The sequence below is a fragment of the Halictus rubicundus genome, chromosome 1 (assembly GCF_050948215.1).
Source record: "Halictus rubicundus isolate RS-2024b chromosome 1, iyHalRubi1_principal, whole genome shotgun sequence".
Lineage (NCBI taxonomy): Eukaryota > Metazoa > Arthropoda > Insecta > Hymenoptera > Halictidae > Halictus > Halictus rubicundus.
In genome coordinates, this window is record NC_135149.1 from 31,035,491 (window position 1) to 31,055,578 (window position 20,088).

General features: G+C 38.8%; 1 protein-coding gene across 1 annotated transcript in view; it reads right to left on the reverse strand.

Annotated features, from left to right (window-relative positions):
- Positions 1-19,393, reverse strand: part of LOC143360759 (uncharacterized) — a 167,341-nt gene extending 147,948 nt beyond the window's left edge. Inside the window, exon 1 of the mRNA XM_076799874.1 lies at positions 19,058-19,393. The gene's annotated coding sequence lies outside the window, so the exon portion shown is untranslated. The remainder of the gene's footprint in view (positions 1-19,057) is intronic.
- Positions 19,394-20,088: the final 695 nt, after the last annotated feature.

A 20,088-nucleotide genomic window follows, 5' to 3' on the forward strand; every position in this document is an offset into this window, starting at 1 on the left:
ATAATTGCCCCACTGAACCAAACAAAATTGCTATTGCTAAAAACAACGGAGATATTTTCGGTGAAAGTCTTAGGTGCCTCACCTTGTATATTTTTCTCATAAATGTTTAAATTCCAGATTTTCATACGGCGCGCTCGTCCGCAACTGTATCTCCCAGGTACGGTGCATTTGTCCGTAACTCCGTCTCCCAGGGACGGCGTGTCTGGCCGCGGAATGCAGAAAAGCCACTATAGTGGCGTTACCGATGAAACTGATGCTTTCCACGGAAGCCACTATAGTGGCGCACCGTTCAAACTGATTATTTCCACGGAAGCCACTATAGTGGTTTGCACTGTTCAAACTGATGCTTCCCACGGAAGCCACTATAGTGGTTCGTACTGTTCAAACTGATTATTTCCACGGAAGCCACTATAGTGGTTTGTAACTGTTCAAAGTGATGCTTCCCACGGAAGCCACTATAGTGGTTTGTAACTGTTCAAACTGATGCTTCCCGCGGAAGCCACTATAGTGGTTCGCACTCTGTTCAAACTGATTATTTTCACGGAAGCCACTATAGTGATTTGTAACAGTTCAAACTTATGCTTCCCACGGAAGCCGCTATCGTGGTTTGTAACTGTTCAAACCGATGCTTCCCACGGAAGCCACTATAGTGGTTTGCACTGTTCAAACTGATGCTTCCCACGGAAGCCACTATAGTGGTTCGTACTGTTCAAACTGGTTATTTCCACGGAAGCCACAATAGTGGTTTGCACTGTTCAAACTGATTATTTTCACGGAAGCCACTATAGTGATTTGTAACAGTTCAAACTGATGCTTCCCACGGAAGCCACTATAGTGGTTTATAACTGTTCAAACCGATGCTTCCCACGGAAGCCACTATAGTGGTTTGCACTGTTCAAACTGATGCTTCCCACGGAAGCCACTATAGTGGTTCGTACTGTTCAAACTGATTATTTCCACGGAAGCCACTATAGTGGTTTGCACTGTTCAAACTGATGCTTCCCACGGAAGCCACTATAGTGGTTCGCACTGTTCAAACTGATTATTTCCACGGAAGCCACTATAGTGGTTCGTACCGTTGAAATCGGAAGCCACTATAGTGGTTTGTAACTGTTCAAACTGATGCTTCCCACGGAAGCCACTATAGTGGTTCGTACTGTTCAAACTGAGGCTTCCCACGGAAGCCACTATAGTGGTTCGTACTGTTCAAACTGATTAATTCCACGGAAGCCACTATAGTGGTTCGTACCGTTCAAACTGGTGCCTTCCACGGAAGCCACTATAGTGGCGTACAGTGCTCGTGACTTGAGTAGGTCAGTTTTGTGGAGCGGTAAAAGTCAGTTGATGGGTTATTTTATGGAGGATAGAATGATGGAAAAATGTCGTTCGTGGAATAGAATGGTTCTTGTGATTATAGGCTGTTTTATGAAGACTTTCGTTGACCATGTTTTCTGGGATCAAAATCAAATAATAATCATACCGAACTAATAACTATACTGAAGATCTTCAATCCGGTAATAACTAGCTCTAAAATGAAACTTCAAAAGTCTCCCAGCTCCAACTCTTCAAACCCTGGTAGTTCATCTTCGACAAAAATGCGGAAGACACTTCCACAAGCCAAGCACGAATCGGTGATTTATTTAGAAATGAAGTAGAGCCAAAGTTTGGTCGCCGATAGGTCAGAGGTTGCTCGAACACTCTCCAGAATGAATCGCTGAAATATTCAGACTGGTAACCGGGCTCCTAAAATACCCGAGTCACCCAAAGAACCGGAGAACACAGAAAGACTGCTGATTGCACAATGAAGATGTCACTTCTATTTACCTTGTGTGCCCAATAAATGGATTCGACATTAGAAGGATATCTCATGCGACTGTGACAGGCTACATCTCCTAAACAATTGGAAATAGCAGAAACTGTCACAGATAAAAATTAAATGGTATCGGACGGTGCATAATCTACAAATCACTTTATGCACTTCTGTGCATCGGTGCATCAGAAAAATGCAGCAGCCCTCTTCTTTAAAACAGAAACCTATATTTTAAACGTATTCGTTAGGAAGTCATAAAAGTTTTCTTAATTATTGAGCAACGATAACTTGCTAACGAATAAAATTAGGGCATAAGTATGTTAATACTTTTACGTGGGTTTCCATTTTAGAAAAAGGGACTGTTGCATTTCTCTGATCCACCGATGCACGGAAGTGCATAAAGCATGCTATACACCGTCCGACACCATTTAACTTTGAGATATAACAACTGCTTCTATTTCCATTTATTTTCCAAACAACGTACGCATCCCGCAACATGGATTTCTCCGTATGACCTTGTATCGCCTGTCCACAGCTTCCAGTTCTCGAAGCGTGGAAAAAACTCTATCGCATAAAATAATGCATAAATCAGCGTCGGACAACCGGGGTCCGCAGCGAGGACGCAGAGAACACAAACAGCACGTCCGGCAAAAAGAGAACGTCAAAGTACGAGCGGGGTGGGAAGAGGAACACGAAGAGACCAACGCCGAAAGAAAAACAATCGATTCGACGGTGAACTGTCGCCGGACTGCCTGCAAACAATTCTCTTCGATGGATCCCGGTTGCCAATCTGCGAGAGCCCGAGGAGAACGCGATCGATAATCGACACGCTTCGGAACAGCTCGACGCCGACGTCGAAAATAGGCGTGAATCTCGATAATTGAAGATTAAAGCCGATTCGAGAGGGGGAGAAACTTCGGCCCGCAATTAAGACCGGCATTAACGAAAATCGCGCGGTCGTTAGGCGCGAAAACTTTTCCGCGGACGCGACACGATCGTCCTCGCGAAATTAAACTAGAACCCGGTCCCGCCGCTGGAATTTCAGGACTCGCGCACGAATCCCGGAAACGCGTTTTTTAATCGCTGCACGGCGAAATTGTGAACCGTGGCGGACGGGAGAAGTTGCATTTAAATGTTTCCCATTGTTTCGCGAGACGGCGGAGAAACATTTTTGCACGCGAAAATATTAGGTCGGCTCGTAAGTCCTGTCTTTTGCTGCATTTTGTTTTGGAAACGTTTCTTTTCTCGTGATTTTTAACAATTTTTAGATGTACAGGGTGTCAAAAAATTATATGTCACGGCCACAATAGCGTGATTCTACACCTACGATTTGGTGGAAATTGACATAAGAAACTCCCCGGAAAATTGACCTCGACCTTGAAAATCAAGGTGAAAAAACAACAATTTTTTTGTTTAATCGTGTTCTACTGGTCATAGCGATCAACTTTGTGAAAGAAACCATGGGTCGCATCTGAACCGTTCTCTTAAAAAATGATGTTGCATTTCTTATAATTTTTGCAATTTCTTTCTTTCATTCTGTAGTTAGGGAAATAGGAGTATCATGATTATGATAATATCATACCCAACGAGATAGCTTACTGATGGCACCCGCTGTTCGATAGTACGCTATTTACTTATATATTGGCGCTGGATGTAAAAAATTTACAAATAAAGAAGCTGCAAAAATTATAAGAAATGCAACATCATTTTTTAAGAGAACGGTTGAGATGCGACCCATGATTTCCTTATGACCAGTAGAACACGATTAAAATAAAAAAAAATTTGTTGTTTTTTTGACCTTGATTTTCAAGGTCAAGGTCAATTTTGCGGGGAGTTCTTTATGTCAATTTCCACGAAATCGTAGGTGTAGAATCACGCTATGGTGGCCGTGACATATAATTTTTTGACACCCTGTACAGTGTGTCCCACGAGCTCTGACCACTTGAATATCTTGGTTATTTCAAACAATACGGGAAAATGTTACTTACAGAAGTTGTACGGTTTAAGAAACTACATAATAAATGATATTCTTGCTCTCGCCGATGGTAGTTGTGCCATAAAGCATAATTCAGAAGTAAAACTAATTGTAAAAGATCATAATAACGAATTATTGGAACGGATAAGTCCATGGGCTACATATGTTGCACAAAACAAAGCCGAGAGCTTGTTATATAATCAACGTGTGTGGAATCCATCGCCTGAAAATGTTTATAAGTATAACACTAGATTTACGGAGCACTAAAAGTGGCCAGTTTGGATTATTTTATAAAAATACCAAGAATATATTCAGCCAGATTTTTAGCAGGCTTTTACTATAATACATGTTCCAAGGAATAACTGTGTTAAATAAATTTCCTATAAATGCATTTTTACAGTCACAATAATTGTAAATTAAAGAACATAAAACCCGTCATTTTGACGGGTCCCGTAAATCTAGTGTTAAACACCGTAAACCAAAGAAACCTAAGAGTCTTAGAATTTGTGAATGTCATGTTTTTTTTTTTTTTATTTAATGAATGTCATGTTGGCATTGGAACTCAGGAAATGATATTCTTGCAAGTGGAGGCGTAGAGAAAATATACCACCTTTGTTTTTTTAAATAGAATGTCCAATTTTTTCTGCTCGACTCCGATAGATTGGCGTATTCTCAGTGTATCATAAAAGTACCAAAGTGTATTTGTCCTAAAACTTACCATTGCCGAGACATTTGACTGTTTTCATTCTATTACTTTCACTATGGAACGTGTTCAAGGACATGCTCACTACGTCAAATGTAAACATTGGTTGGCTCGACGTCTCTCAGCGTCAGTTCTCAGTTAATGAACAGAAGATAGTCAATATGAAATTTTCATTCGAAGAACGAGATGGAGAAACTAAGAGAAACGCAATTTTGGCTCGAAATTTGAAAGATATGCAAACAGCATATGCCCTTCGCACAAGATTTTTGAAAGATTCTGCAAAAAATTAAAAGAAACTGGAAGTCTCGCTGTTCGTAAGATGAATCGTGGAAAGCCTGTATGCAGTGATGAAGATAACGAAATTAATGTTGTTGCAACGGTACATCGTAATCCTCGTATCAGTGTAGGTCAGATTCAGCGCGAATCTGAAGTCAACAAAAGTAGTGCATCACGAATTCTCACTCGTCGCAAATATCATCCGTACCACATTAGCCTTCACCAGAAATTACATGACACGGATTATGTAGATCGTGTTAGATTTTGTGGATGGGCTCCAGGGCAGCTACAAATCGATCCACTTTTTTTCTCTTTAATACTATTTACCGATGAGGCTACTTTTACCAGCACTGGGCGTGTTAATTTACATAACGCGCATTATTGGTCGGTACAAAATCCTCGCTGGCTACGAGAAATTGACCATCAAAGACGCTGGTCCGTTAACGTGTGGCGTGGAATCATAGGGCAACAAATAATTGGGCCTTGTTTCATTGACGGCACTTTTACCGGTCAAAAACATGATACGTTCTTAAGAAATACATTGCCAAATTGATTAGAAAACGCGCCATTAAGCGTTCGTCGGACAATGTGGTATCAGCGCGATGGATGTCCAACACACTAAGCTCGAAGGGTGAGAAGTATACTTAATGAAATATTCCGAAATCGACGGATAGGACGCGGTGGCGCTATTTGCTGGCCAGCACGAAGTCCAGATTGAACACCCCTAGATTTTTTCTTGTGGGGAACATTGAAAAATATTGTGTATCGAGATGCACCAACAACTCCGGAAGATACGAAGCAACGAATTGTCGCAGCGTGTGCTACAATAGAAGCTCCAACAATAAGACGCGTAAGAGACGCAACAGTTCAAAGACTGCAACGTCGCGTCGCTGCAGATGGCCGACATTTCGAACATTCTTCATGAAAACAGTCAAATATCTCAGCAACGGTAAGTTTTAGGACAAATACACATTAGTACTTTTATACTCAGAATAATCTATTGGAAACATTGGACATTCCATTTAAAAAAACAAAGGTGATATTTTCTCTACGCCTCCACTTGCAAGAATATCATTTATTATGTAGTTTCTTAAACCGTACAACTTCTGTACGTAACTTTATCTCGTTTGAAATAACCAAGATATTCAAGTGGACAGAGCTCGTCGGACACACTGTATGTCGGAATGTTGAGGACCATGTATCTCATTCTTCAAGTTCTTCTTCATCCTAGAATTTTAAAAAGATTTTTAATATTTTGAAAAATCCTCGTCCACCAAGAAGCATGAGCATTTGGTGCACTGAAAAATTGTTCAGAAGTGCTTCCATTCGAAATGATTCATGATCGAACCATCAACGAGCGCCAAGATTTAGAGAATTGTGCGAGTGCGTTCTCTGCTTTAAAATCTAGGATTGCTGAAATCGAAATCGAGCGAATATTTAGAGTGGCGAGGATGTGGAGGATTGTGGGAGCTTCCTCCGTATTTTCTTATTTTCCCAAGGTTTGCGTCACGCGAAACAGGATTCGCGGTAATAAAATCGGGAGGGTACACAGAAATATTATTTTTTCTTTTTCTAGCATCGGTAAATCTTTCTGAAAATACGCTTCTGTCGATCGCAAGAGCGAACCGCTCACAGGCGGGCTCGCTGCCAACAACCTCGGCTTCTCGATGAGAAAACGAATTCTCGATGACAAGAGTCGATCGGTGTAACGTCGGCTTTTCGCCTTTTCGACGGCGCAAAGCGCCTGTCGAATGGATTTCGCGATTTGGTGTATGTAGTATGCTCGGATAATTCGGACGGAATGTCAAACAGTTCTTTCTGCGACGTTATCTGACCCAGATCGACTAATTATTCTGGAAATTTTCGTTCGAACCATCATTTGTTTCCTGTCGCTGATAAGAAAGCGTTGCGCAACGTGGCGAAAACAACTGTCTCTTAATTACCTCGCCTCGAAACCTTAAATTAAGCTAGACACAGTACACAAAATAATTTTATCTTATTATTATTTATTATAAATTACAACAAGCAGGAGACGAGTAAAAATGTCTCTCATTTTTCAGCAATAAAATCCACAGCTGACAGGTTAATTTCATTAATCCTCTTTCCTTACAAGATGAAATATCTTTGTAGACGAATAATGTATACTTAATTTAGAAAAAATGCTGTGAGGAAGTACATAGATTATATACCTAAAAGCGATTGTTTCTTCCATGATTAAGTATATTTTTTCTTATATTTCATATTTTAAATGGTCCACAAGATTTTTATGTAGTTGAAGTTGGTAGAGGGTATTTTTACACGTGTTTCTTCTTTTTTTCCTTTCTTCTTTGTCTGCACTTGAATTTAGTAGATGCACTTTGGGTCAACTGCAGTGTGCATAACTATCACGATACAATAGACCGTGGTATCTTTTATCTTGCTGTGTGCAAACTGTGAGTATTCTGTGCGATGCAAGTGCAGCGGAACACAATGCAGTTATTGGTCGTAAAACTATGGGAGAAAAAGAACCAATGAAATACAAAGAATGATGGAGTTTAAGTCAGATTTACGTGTTATTTCGTGTCTACCAAAACAAAAATAAAATCCTGCTCCACACACTCTCTCGAAGTGCATGGACAGATGACGAAAGACAGATTGCATAAACGCCTGCAGTCCAGTGGTGAGACATCCACGAACATAGTTATGCTTTTCTGAAAAGACATACCGTCATTCCAAAGTTCTGAAACGCTTTGTAAAAATAGACAATTCTGCAAAACATGACCGAGATCCTAACGTAATCCATAAACTCATCCTGAAGTGTTCAAACATTGAAACACTTTGCAAAAATAGAGTGTTCCACAAAGTGTCTTAGAGATGAAAATTCTAACATAATTAACAATTTTATTCCACAGTGTTGAAACATTGAAACACTTTGCAAAAATAGAGTGTTCCACAAAGTGCCAAGAAGATGAAAATTCTAACATAATTAACAATTTTATTCCAAAGTATTGAAACATTGAAACACTGCAAAAATTAAGTGTTCCACAAAGTGCCACAAAGATGAAAATTCTAACATAATTAACAATTTTATAAGTATTGAAACGTTAAAACACTTTGCAAAAATAGAGTGTTCCACAAAATACCATACACACCGAGATCCTAACATAATCCAGAAACTCATCCCAAAATATTGAAACATTGAAACACTTTGCAAAAATGGAGTGTTCCACAAAGTGCCACAAAAATGAAAATTCTAACATAATTAACAATTTTATTACAAAGTATTGAAACATTGAAACACTTTGCAAAAATAGAGTGTTCCACAAAGTGCCACAAAAATGAAAATTCTAACATAATTAACAATTTTATTCCAAAGTATTGAAACATTGAAACACTTTGCAAAAATAGAGTGTTCCACAAAGTGCCACAAACATGAAAATTCTGACATAATTAACAATTTTATTCCAAAGTATTGAAACATTGAAACACTTTGCAGAAATAGAGTGTTCCACAAAGTGCCACAAACATGAAAATTCTAACATAATTAACAATTTTATTCCAAAGTATTGAAACATTGAAACACTTTGCAGAAATAGAGTGTTCCACAAAGTGCCAAAAACATGAAAATTCTGACATAATTAACAATTTCATTCCGAAGTGTTGAAACATTGAAACACTGCAAAAATGGAGTGTTCCACAAAATACCATACCGACCGAGATCCTAACATAATCCAGAAAGTCATCCCAAAATGTTGAAACATTGAAACACTTTGCAAAAATAGAGTGTTCCACAAAATAGCATACAGACCGAGATCCTAACATAGTTAAGAAGATAGACAACGTGCACACTGTACTTGAAAGAGCTAGACCGTGCGGAGCCCGAAGAAGAGAAGCTCTCAGACAAACTATAGCGCATCCGGTTGATCAGACCGGGACAGCGAGTGCGATAGCAGACAGAATTTATGCATCCAAACAGGCGCCACGTGTTCGCAATAAAACTAGTATTTATAGGAAAGATGGGGATATCGAGTCCATGCCAACCATACGCGAAAAATGTTGCGAAGCGTCTTGTAACGAGCCTGGTGTTCGTCAGACTAATCTAATCCCGATTATGGCTGTAATTCGATCCCGTATTTCAAAAAGCCGCGTGGACTCCCGAGCCTTCGTAAAACGACAACAATACGAGACGCAATACCAATTCGAACGAAATAGAACCTGTCCAAAACGGGAGAGACAATCGTTCGATTATATCAGAACGGAAGAATAAACTTGTTCCCGGCATAGTGTTTCGATGGAAAATAAGAAAAAGGAAACTGGCCTACGCAATATCGAGTCGGAACCGTAATGAAAATTTCAAACAAAACCCGGTAAACATCTGCCAAAAATTTACCGAATATTCCTCCTCCCTCCTCGGAACAAAAATTTCCTCGGAATTACAAAAGACGAAAATCCAATTTCAATTCTGATCATTGAACACGTAAACAACACACACGCGGTTTGGGCTAATTTTCCGAATTTTTTGACACGGACCAGGAATACTTTTTAGTATAAAATTTTCGTGGGCTTTTTTCAGCATGTTTCAGCAATATTTGTGAATTTTTTGGCAGAGGGAAAATCGAAATTGAACTTGTTATTGTATAAGAACTGTTCCAGATTTTTTACTTTACAATTACTGAAATTGTAAATGTGCTTTCGTGGGAAATGATTAAATGAATATATTTAGGAGAGAATGTATTATAATACGAACCGCACAGAATCCAAATAAATTTAATCTCGTCATTTTTATAAGACAACGTGTATTAGTTGCTTTTAAGGCTCGGTAAGTTTAGTGTTAAACGAGGATGGCAGGCGAGGTGATGATTGCGTTTCGCCGTTACCATTGACATTGCGTTTAAGCGAGGGTGTGGCTTTCGGCCTGGATTCGATATTTTGCTAAAAGGCGGCCGTACAATGTCCGTCGCAGACGTTTCTGTGATTTACGCGTTCCCCGGGCCACGTTTTCGATGCAAAGCGGCAGGCGATTCTATTTATGAGCCGACCGACACGTGCGAATCGCCCTTACCTGTGCGCGGGTGGCCACAATAGTTTCCTGGCAGCGAGACACAGTGGTCCCAAAGCCGGAAAACCTGGCCAAAACCTAAAATATGAACTTTCAGCTAGGTAAGTTTTAAGTATGGGGTTGGTTACTCTAAGAGATCAGGTATGAAAAAAGGTCGTTTTTTCATACCTGACCAACAGTCACAGTCCGAACTTCGAGTTCATTAGACCGTACCTTTTTAAGCTTGTGAAGCGCATTGCGAATTTTAAGCGCACAGTGTACAAATTGTGTTGAAACGTTTCGATTTGAATTGTGCATTATGGATGCTGTTTGTGGAGGTAAGTTGCATAGTTTTTAGAGCCAAATGTTTATCGTTAACCGATAACTATGTATGCAAAGATAGAGTAAAAGCGAAGGCATAAATTTTTAAGATGTAGAGTAAAATTTGCAAGTCTCGCACGGTCTATCGGTAAAATTTGCTGGAGCTTCTACCACATAGTATTATCTTGCAATTCTAAAAACAATTAGCTGCCCCTGGGTGCCTCTGTAGTCGTAGCACTGTTTTTTCTAACGCAGAGTAGGTATTTCATGTGCTTTCCTTGCATTTCTTGTCAAACTGTGAGAGACATGCACCAAGTCTTTCTGTAAAATTTAAACAGATTTTCAATAGAATGTCAATTTTTTTATAAAGAATCATATATCCGAAATTGTTTTATATTTCTCAAACACGAACGCTGTTTCTATACCGGCTGTTCATTTGAAAACTTTCCAGCCGAATATCTCGAAAAGTATGAACGATATTAAAAAAGTGTGAAACACGTGTCCAAGGCAGTATCTATTTTTTATTTGGATGGCGTTTCCAAGGTCATTCGAAGGTCAACTTTGTTTTTTCAAATGGAAACCTATATTTTTTATTGCGGGATCTTATTGTACGTAAAAAGACCAGCAATTCTTCAATTCTTTCTTCTTTGGGCACTATGAAGTGCGAATAGAATACCTACTCTATACAATACATAGGGTAGAGTTTGCTATCCGGGAAATTAGTCTTTCCCCTCGTTCAGGTCAATATGAGACAGCGAATTTTCTAATTTCAGATTCGTGGTCAGCGACCCCAAAAACGGCCTAATACCAATTTTCAAGCAGAACCAATCATTTTTTAATGTATATGTCCGCCATATTGGATCCGCCACTTCGTTTCTTCTAATTTCAAGTTCAGATTTGTGATCAGCGACCCCAAAACGGCCTAATACCAATTTTCAAGTAGAACCAATAATTTTTTAATAAGTTGTGAGATTTTGGACACGTTTTGGCGATTTGGGACCACTGTGTGGGACCACAGTGAAAAAAGAACGGCCAGTAGGATCGACAACCGGCAGAGAAAAAGAGCCATGCATCTTTCATGAGGCCAATTCCCGGCTCTCTCGCAATTATTCGATCGGCAACGAGACGCTCTTTATCTTCACGGTCCAGCTCGCACCGTGAAAAATCCGTTTATCTGTATATTCGCTGTCCGACTGTGATACGGACCCTTTTACTACCTCTACAACATTTTTTCCCTGCAAAAAAACCTGCACGGGCAGCATGGGTTTAACCCGATAATCCTTTACAGGCTACTATCGTACCGGTGCCAGTTAAAAAATGTTTACTCTTAAATAGCGTTCAACAAGTGTGAAACGCGATTATCTTTTTCTTGTTTTAATTCTCGCATCTCCCTTGCCAAAATATAGTCCTGTTCTACAGAGAAATGGGGACACAGTGTTTTCTCGATATATGTCAACAACACGAGTCTTGCCAGCGACATATTAGGTTGGCAAGAAAGTAATTTCGGTATTTTTAGGTGAAATAAAATCCAATTTTTTTATCAAAGCAATGAACTTTCATCAATAAAATATTTTCCATCTTGTTCTATGATCTTTTGCCATCTTTCTGGTAGCTTCATAATTCCGCGCTCATAAAACTTCTGATCCTTTTCGGTGAAAAACTGATCCAAGTGCGATTTCAGACCATCATCATTAGCGAAAGTTTTACCATTCAAAGAGTTTTGTAAACTTCGGAATAAATGATAATCTGATGGTGCAATGTATATGGTGGATGTGACATCACTTCCCAACCAAGCTCCAATAACTTTTCACGTGTTACCAAAGACGTGTGTGGCCTAGCGTTATCATGGTGCAACACGATTCCTTTGCGATTTGCCAATTCTGGCCGTTTTTCTTTGATTGCTATGTCCAGTTTTGTTAGTTGTCGACAATAAACATCTGAATTGATGGTTTGGTTCCTTGGAAGAAGCTCAAAATACACAATACCTTTGTAATCCCACCAAACTGACAACACGATCTTCTTTTGGTGCAATTCAGCTTTCGGCGTGGTTTGGGCTGATTCATCACGCTTGGACCATGATCGTTTTCGAGTTGTGTTATTGCAAACAACCCATTTCTCATCACCAGTGATGATTCGCTTCAGAAAAGGGTCGATTTCATTTCGTTTGAGATGCGTATCGCATATGTCGATGCGTTGCGTTAAGTGAATTTCTTTCAATTCGTGTGGAACCCAAATATCGAGCTTCTTAACGATTCCGAGAATTTTTAAACGATATTCTATAGTTGTATGCGAGACATTTAACCTGTCTGCAATCTCTCGGACAGTTATATGACGATCCGATTCAATAATGGCTTTCATTTGGTCATCGTCAACTTCAGATAGTCGACCAGAACGTTGGTCGTCTTCAAGTGAGAAATTTCCAGATCGGAATTTTTTAAACCAATTCTGGCACGTGCGTTCTGTTAAGCAATCCACACCATAAACTTCACATGTATCTTTGTGAGCCTCGGCAGCTTTTTTACCTCTACGGAAATAAAAAAGCAATATGTGCCTATAATGTTCGTTTTTGCACTCCATGTTCAAATTGACACAGAACTAACAATTTTAATCGAAATTACGTGTAATTTGCTTCAAAAGTAACCTAAAAGATGCAGTTATGAAATGTCAGAAAGAAAACAAATGCAACGTTAACAGAAGTCAATCAAACAAAACATAAAGCCATCTATTAGTAAAAACCGAAATTACTTTCTTGCCAACCTAATAATATCATCCAGGAGATACTATACTTTGATCCACGCTGAACGTTGTACCCGTATCATGTTTACACTCCTCGGCGTCCGAGGCCTCTCGAGCTTCGCGGTAGTGGGGATAGCTCTGCGACTTTTATCAGCCAGGTATCTGCGACATATACCGAGAAAATTAATCTCGCACCTTTCAAACCTTTTCTGGATCAAAATGATCCTTAAAACTGTCGTAAAAGATTTAGAGAAGTCGATCTTACCTCGAGAACTACCTCGAAGAGCCACGCAATTTTTGCGGCAGAGGAATCCACTATCCCGTGAGAACGTCGGGGGACAAATTTAAAAAATGACGGTGACTTCATAATTGCTTAAAATAGAGCACGGTCGGTCATACTTTACAATGACAGTTTTATTAATTTTCGAGTCGAGCGGGAACTTTTGCGACGAATGAGAATGCTCGAACGTCTTCTCCGTTTCTTGGAGAATCAAATTTGACCAACGGAATGAAATGTGTTCCGACCACACGGTTTGAGGAAATATGACACTGTTTGCGTGTTCGCGAGTGAAGTGGAGAGATCAGTAGTAGAGTCTTCCAAGAGTTCTCTTTATCAATGTCTGTTTACAGCGAGAGAAACCTTCGACGGTCTGTGGTTGGATGAAACAACACGATTCTTCGAGGAAAACAATTGTCTAATCGCAAGGCGGCTGCTCGTTCTTATGTAAATCGACTAATTAGAATCACGAGCGAGGTGCAATTGAATTAAGAGGTAGAGGAATCGCCTGAAACTACTGGATAGCCGCTGATTGTTTTTACGATTTCACGGAAACGCTGGGACAACTGTAACTATCCCATTATTAACACTAAACCTACCGAGCCTTAACACTAGATTTACGGAACCCGTCGAAATGACCGATTCTAATATTTTTAATTCAGGAATATTGAGATTGCAACCATGGATCCATGAGAAATTATTTAACAATTTAATTTCTCTGGGTATATATTATTTAAAAAATGGCTACAGATTTTGATAGATATATTCATGGTATTTTTATAAGGAAATGTAAAATAGTCATTTTTAGCGCTCCGTAAACATAGTGTTAAAGGCAACTAATACATGTTGTCTTCTAAAAATGACGAGATTGAATTTATTTGGATTTTGTGCGGTTCGTATTATAATACATTCTCTCCTAATTATATTTATTTAATCATTCCCCACGAAAGCACTTTTACAATTTCAGTAATTGTAAAATAAAAAATCTGGAACGGTCATTTTGACCGGCGGTGGTGGGTTTAGTGTTAACACATTGCGTACCGCATAGAAATCTTGGACATAGAATTTTTGGACAAACTCGAGAAAAAAAGTCTTTTCTCTCGCGAGAAAACTCGTAAACGATCCTTAACAGATGTCGCGCGAAACACGGGAAAACTCGTGAGCGGTACGCAATGTGTTAATAAATTGTGAACGTCAAACGAAACAAAATTCTCGAAAATCACGAGTACATCGTTTCCTATGCCATTGTCTACATTGAAGTCAAACATTGTTTAACATCGACATCCTGTTAACTGTACCATCGTCCACGTTGAACTAAAATATTGTTCAACATTATAATCAAATATTCCAACTATACCGGGAACACACAAGCTCTGCATTTACCCGAAAATCCATTACAAAGCTTCCACAAACAATGATAAATAAATAGTGCCCCCGTTCACAACTAATTTTATTTAATCTCTCAAGAGACTAATTTCGTATTGTTCAAACATTTTTACATTATAAATCATCAGTGACCCGTAGCCCAGCCATAATGATCAGGAAGCTGGTGGCTGCCACAGGTGTTTAGCACCGTAAACACTAGATTTACGGGACCCGTCAAAATGACGGGTTCTAATATTTTTAATTAAATATTATTAAGATTCCAAGGATGCATACATAAGAAATTATTTAGCAAATTTATTTCTTCGGGTATATATTATTTTTAAAATGTTACTAAAAATGTGGGTAGCACGTTCTTGTTATTTTTATGAAGTAATGCAAAATAGTCGCTTTTAGTGCCCCGTAAACCTAGTGTTAATTAGCGCCGGTGAGTAATCAATTATTTGCAAAGAATTTGTTTTGCCTTTAGCTCTGTACCGATCGTTGAAACACGTATTCTTTTACAGTTTTCGGTAAAGCAGTGTTCAAAATATCCTAAAAAGTATAATTTTGGTTTACAACCCTGTAACAAAATGGCGGCGTCCGTACCTTCCGAGGATCATATTCGTTGTTGCATACTTTTTCATTTTCGTGCGGGTTTTAATACAACGGTAACAACAACAAAAAATTTGTTGAAGATCAACCCGACGTAAACAACGCGCAACCTTTGCTGAAACACGTAACTTTTACACTTCCACATTTCATCCGCTTCAACGTGATTATTCTTGCTCAAGGTCATTTCAAGGTCAAAAAGGTGGTATCCACTAAATTCAGTTTCTTTCTTCTCTATCATGCTGTCGTAAAAAAAATATACTATTCCAATAAAAAAAAACATCGGTGACCTTGAAATGTCATTAAAAAACACGACATAAAACATTTTTTTCTTCACCATTATATTGCCCCCTGCAATAGTGTCACTTTGTCCTCTGAAGTTTTCTGATGGGACTGTAAATACGAAAGATATTTAGGTGTTCCCATTTATGTATAATAAATTAAGAAATAAAAACTTGAATTTACTACAAAGTTTGTTTTAGATTCCAAAATAATACTTATGGATCCCCCTAATATATTATTTTCCAATCTGTCCATTCATGCGGCTTCTAGATCGGTTTTTATCCGGACGAACAAAAACAGAGTTCAACGAAACCCTCTCTCTCTCTCTCTCTCTCTCTCTTTCTCTCTATCTCTTGCATGCAGCGAGAACTGCAACAGCTTACCGTCGGAAACACGTGTTTCGTAAGAAAATCGTTTTACAGAATGCCTCCAGTGATTTATCTCGAGTGCTCGTCCGTGCGACCTAACTGGCGTGAATTATTGGAGTATATATGTACAGCAGGGAGAAAGAGAGAGAGGGAGAGGGAGAGAGAGGAGGGGGCCGTTTACACTTCCCCCGGTTAGGATTGTAACTAGGTCTGATGGGTCGCGTTCGTTGCTGCATCTTATTCTATGATTGATATGGGCGATCATAAAATTTCAACGGCGATCGTTAGACCGCGGATGTCTACGGCATATCTTGGATCCAGAACAGGTCGGTTTACGTTCGAGAAGTTTGTTTGCCCGTACAATCGGAGTGAACTTGGCTGTGAAATTTGCGGGCCCGTGTGTTGATTTGATATTAATTAATCGCAGTTAATTGGATATATACAGCGGCAAGAAACCGCTGTATTGAACCGGGCCGGCAAGTTCTAACAGAGTTTGGTTAATGGTAGTGGCTCCTTTGAAGTGGAAATACTGTTCCGTTCTCTTCGTACGAACATTTGCAACGTACACTTCCATCGGTCTTTGAACGGTGATGGAGAATTTAAAAAATTAAAATTGTTGGAAGGGTTAATGGATCTGGGACATTTTTCTAATAAATGAACAAGATCCAGAGAAAATTTAATTTCCAGTTTTCAGAATATTTGGAACATTATCTTTTTTCGTCTTTTTTCCCAGAAATGATTGGGAACGAAGAAGCAGTAATCGTCGAAGGTAGATCCCAGGGCTAATAGACGGATGAGATTCATGGTCCGCGGATGACAATCATTGTCGGCGGGAAGTTGAATGAAAATTCCGAGGGAACGAGACATTCTGATTACTTTCTAACGAAGAGAAATGCGAATTGTACTCTGGACTCGAAACTGATGGGTGCACTATGCAACGGTGCCGGTGGGCGACGATAAATTATGTAGGTTTCGGGAATGCGCGGCATACGAGCCGTATAGAAATTATTTACGAAACAAGCGTGACGGATTGTTATTCCGATCGGTGTTCATGGATTGAAAAAACGGCGCGGAAAATGGATAAAAATATGCATTTCGCTCGCGGGGTAAACAAATGTTGTGCGCAGATCAAGCGCAAAAACAACGAAGCGGATGCATCTCTCGTTGCGAAAAATCCTCGGACGCTTTTCAGCGAAAACGGTCTCGGGAAACTAATTCGATTACCGAGGAGTTTCGAAGCACGTTGCGAAAGTTGTAAATTTTTTCCTCTTGGCCAAGCAGATCCGAAAATCAACTGACTTTTCGACTCTTCCGAGCGGAACTCGGAAAAATAAGTTTTTGGGAAACGGAACCCGAATTTACGGAGGAATAACGGCAGAGATTAATAATAAATGGCGCGAGATAATTATAGTGGCTCTCTAATGGAGCGGTATAAAAGGCGTAACGATTGTGCACGAACAATCATCGTCACGCGAAACGATATCGTGTCTCGAGTTTCACACACCAACATCTTCCGTTTCCATCGACCTTCGGGTAATGTTAGGGGATTCGTCAAAAAGCTTTCCGCCGATAAATGTCATAGTGACAGGCCATTATAGTGTATCGGCGAAAGTAAAGGTCAGCCTGGTTTTGCTTACACGAAAATTAATGGGGGACCGTCAAATAAAAATTACCGCCACGCAAAATGTTTCGAACGAAAACATGGCCAGCATAATTACTGTACTGAGGATTTTATTAATTCACAAGCCACGTAACAGTACCAAATCCCATATAAAAAGACAAACATTCAATGCGATTCTTGTTGCATACAAAAACGCAATTTTTAATGAAAGAAATAAAAATGAACCCTTTAGAAAAACAAAATTTATCTGATTTGAAGACAGATTTATACGTTTATGTTTATATTAACCCTCAAGGGCATTATTGGACCACTGTGCAATTATTCAAATAACTATTTAAAGCATATTGGTATAACTATGTAAATATAGTCCTCTGTCATTTAATTATATCCTGCGAAAAATAATTGATCTCCATTTAGCAATTCTGCAACCATCGAGGCTGAATAAATTTAATTAAATCCATATGTTAACAAAATCTTACATTCAAAATTCATTTAAAAGCGAACATCAAATACTAAGCTGGCCCTAAACAAGAATAACAAAACAGCCTCTAAATAATTTTTATTACATCATTGAATGAATAAATCAGTTCCGTAGTATTATATTATTTATTTATACAATAAATCTGTTCCCAGAAAAGTGGCTTTGTAAACTCAGTAAGGCTAAAATAAAACATCCCAAAGCTCCTAAATTTTTATGACAGTTCTAATATAAAAATATCTAATATAAAAATATTTCTAAATGTCTTATGGACGTCCCATAATAAACGTTAAATTCTCGAGAATTTTTAATAGAATAAAAAAATATTGGGAAACTTATAATATTTGGAATATCGTTAATAATAATTATAGAAAGGGCAAAAAACTTTAACTCAGTGTTTATTCCTGTTCAATATGTACATAACTTTAAAAACAAGGAAAAAATAGACGGTAAATATAACCGATAAATTTATTTATTTGAAACCAAACTTTTATAAAGTGAAACATTACGCTTTTGTCTTGAAATGACTTCTTAAGAAGCATAATGCGTCTAATGTAGAATCGGACAATCTACTTCTTTTTTTTTTTAACAAAATCTGTAGCCGTAGAAAAATTTCTTTCATTTTGTGTGGATGTTGGCTTCATCGTATACAGAACATCCAAAAGTTGCTGAAGATTGGGTGTCCTTTTGGGTGTGCATTACCTCGCATCGACATGCATTCGCAACAATTATTATAAATTTTCACATTGCAAACATGCATACGTAGGCATTGATACGCTCCCAGTAGATATGCTTATACGTACGCGATTGATTAGTAATATGCAATTTGAGTTAACTGAAAATTAATTTCCGAAAATATGTTACAAAACAAATGAGATTCATAAGAATTTTCCTACATTTAAATTTCTCTAAATTCCAGTATTCCTCGAGAAATTTAAATCTAGGAAAACTCTTATGGATCTCATTTGTTTTATAACATATTTTCGGGAATGAATTTTCAGTTAACCGAAATGAGAAATAATCAATTATAAAATTTCTCGAAAAATTTCAGTATTTCTCGAGAAATTTAAATCTAGGAAAAGTCTTATGGATCTCGTTTGTTTCATAACATAGTTTCGGAAATGAATTTTCAGTTAACCGAAATGAGAAATAATCATTTATAAAATTTCTCGAGGAGGAACACTAAGTACGACTGAAACTGTTTGAAACTGTGACTCACGTATCACGAAAAAGATGTCGAGGAGACCGGAAGCAGGTCACCGTACACCATAATGGACACCGTGTAAAAGACGCAGTGTTTTCCGGTTTCACTCACTATGTCACTTCCCGGTTGACAGTTGCGAGAAAAGTTCGGGGAGCACGATAAGAACGTATATCACGACGTTGTTCAGCAGAGCGATATCTATACACTGAACGTCCGAAGCCACGCGACTTACGGAACTACCCGCCAAGCCGAGTCGCCCCGACTCACCCCGACCGCGGACGAAGTTCCTCGAACGATGGCCGAAGACGGCCGAGAATCGGCGGAGGGAACGCGCAATTCTGCGTCGGGCCTAAAATTTGAAAACAAATTACAATAAAACCACCACCCAATAACAATATGCACAATCCCTCTAGCCACCTAAAATTACTACGACAACATTTACTCACAAATGCTTAGCTCACCGCACGCCCCTAGAATTTATGATTCAGAGACCTTCTATCAAGTTTTCGAATGTATCATAAACTATCCCAATTCCGAAATAAACTTTAGAAACAGCCTAATCAATTCTGAAATGTTTACTGACCAAATAGACTCTATTCTAAGTAAGAATAACAGATTCCAAAATGTCTGCAAACCCGACTAGAACCTATGTAAAAGTAAGGTTACAAACTTTCGGAAATATTCTTTTTAAACTGACACAATCACTGTATTCTTTTTACGGCACAAAACACTTCGAAATAGACAGCAGAGACCTGCGTCGAACGTTTCTAACGCAATGGCGGGCTTCTAATTTTAACCATGGTCTAATAGGAAAAAAGAATATGCTTGTCCAACGATGCACAAATGGCTCGCCTTATGTACCACCGGGGAGAGAAACAATTCCCGGTTTGGTGGTATCATGATTGAATAATATTCTCGATTAATTCCCCGATTATTGTTAATTAATCGAGAAGGCGGTTCTTCGAACGTCCGCGAACCGCAACGCACACCGGGAATGGTGAAAATGGTGGGAATTTCGCGAGACATTTGAAATTAGAACAGATGGC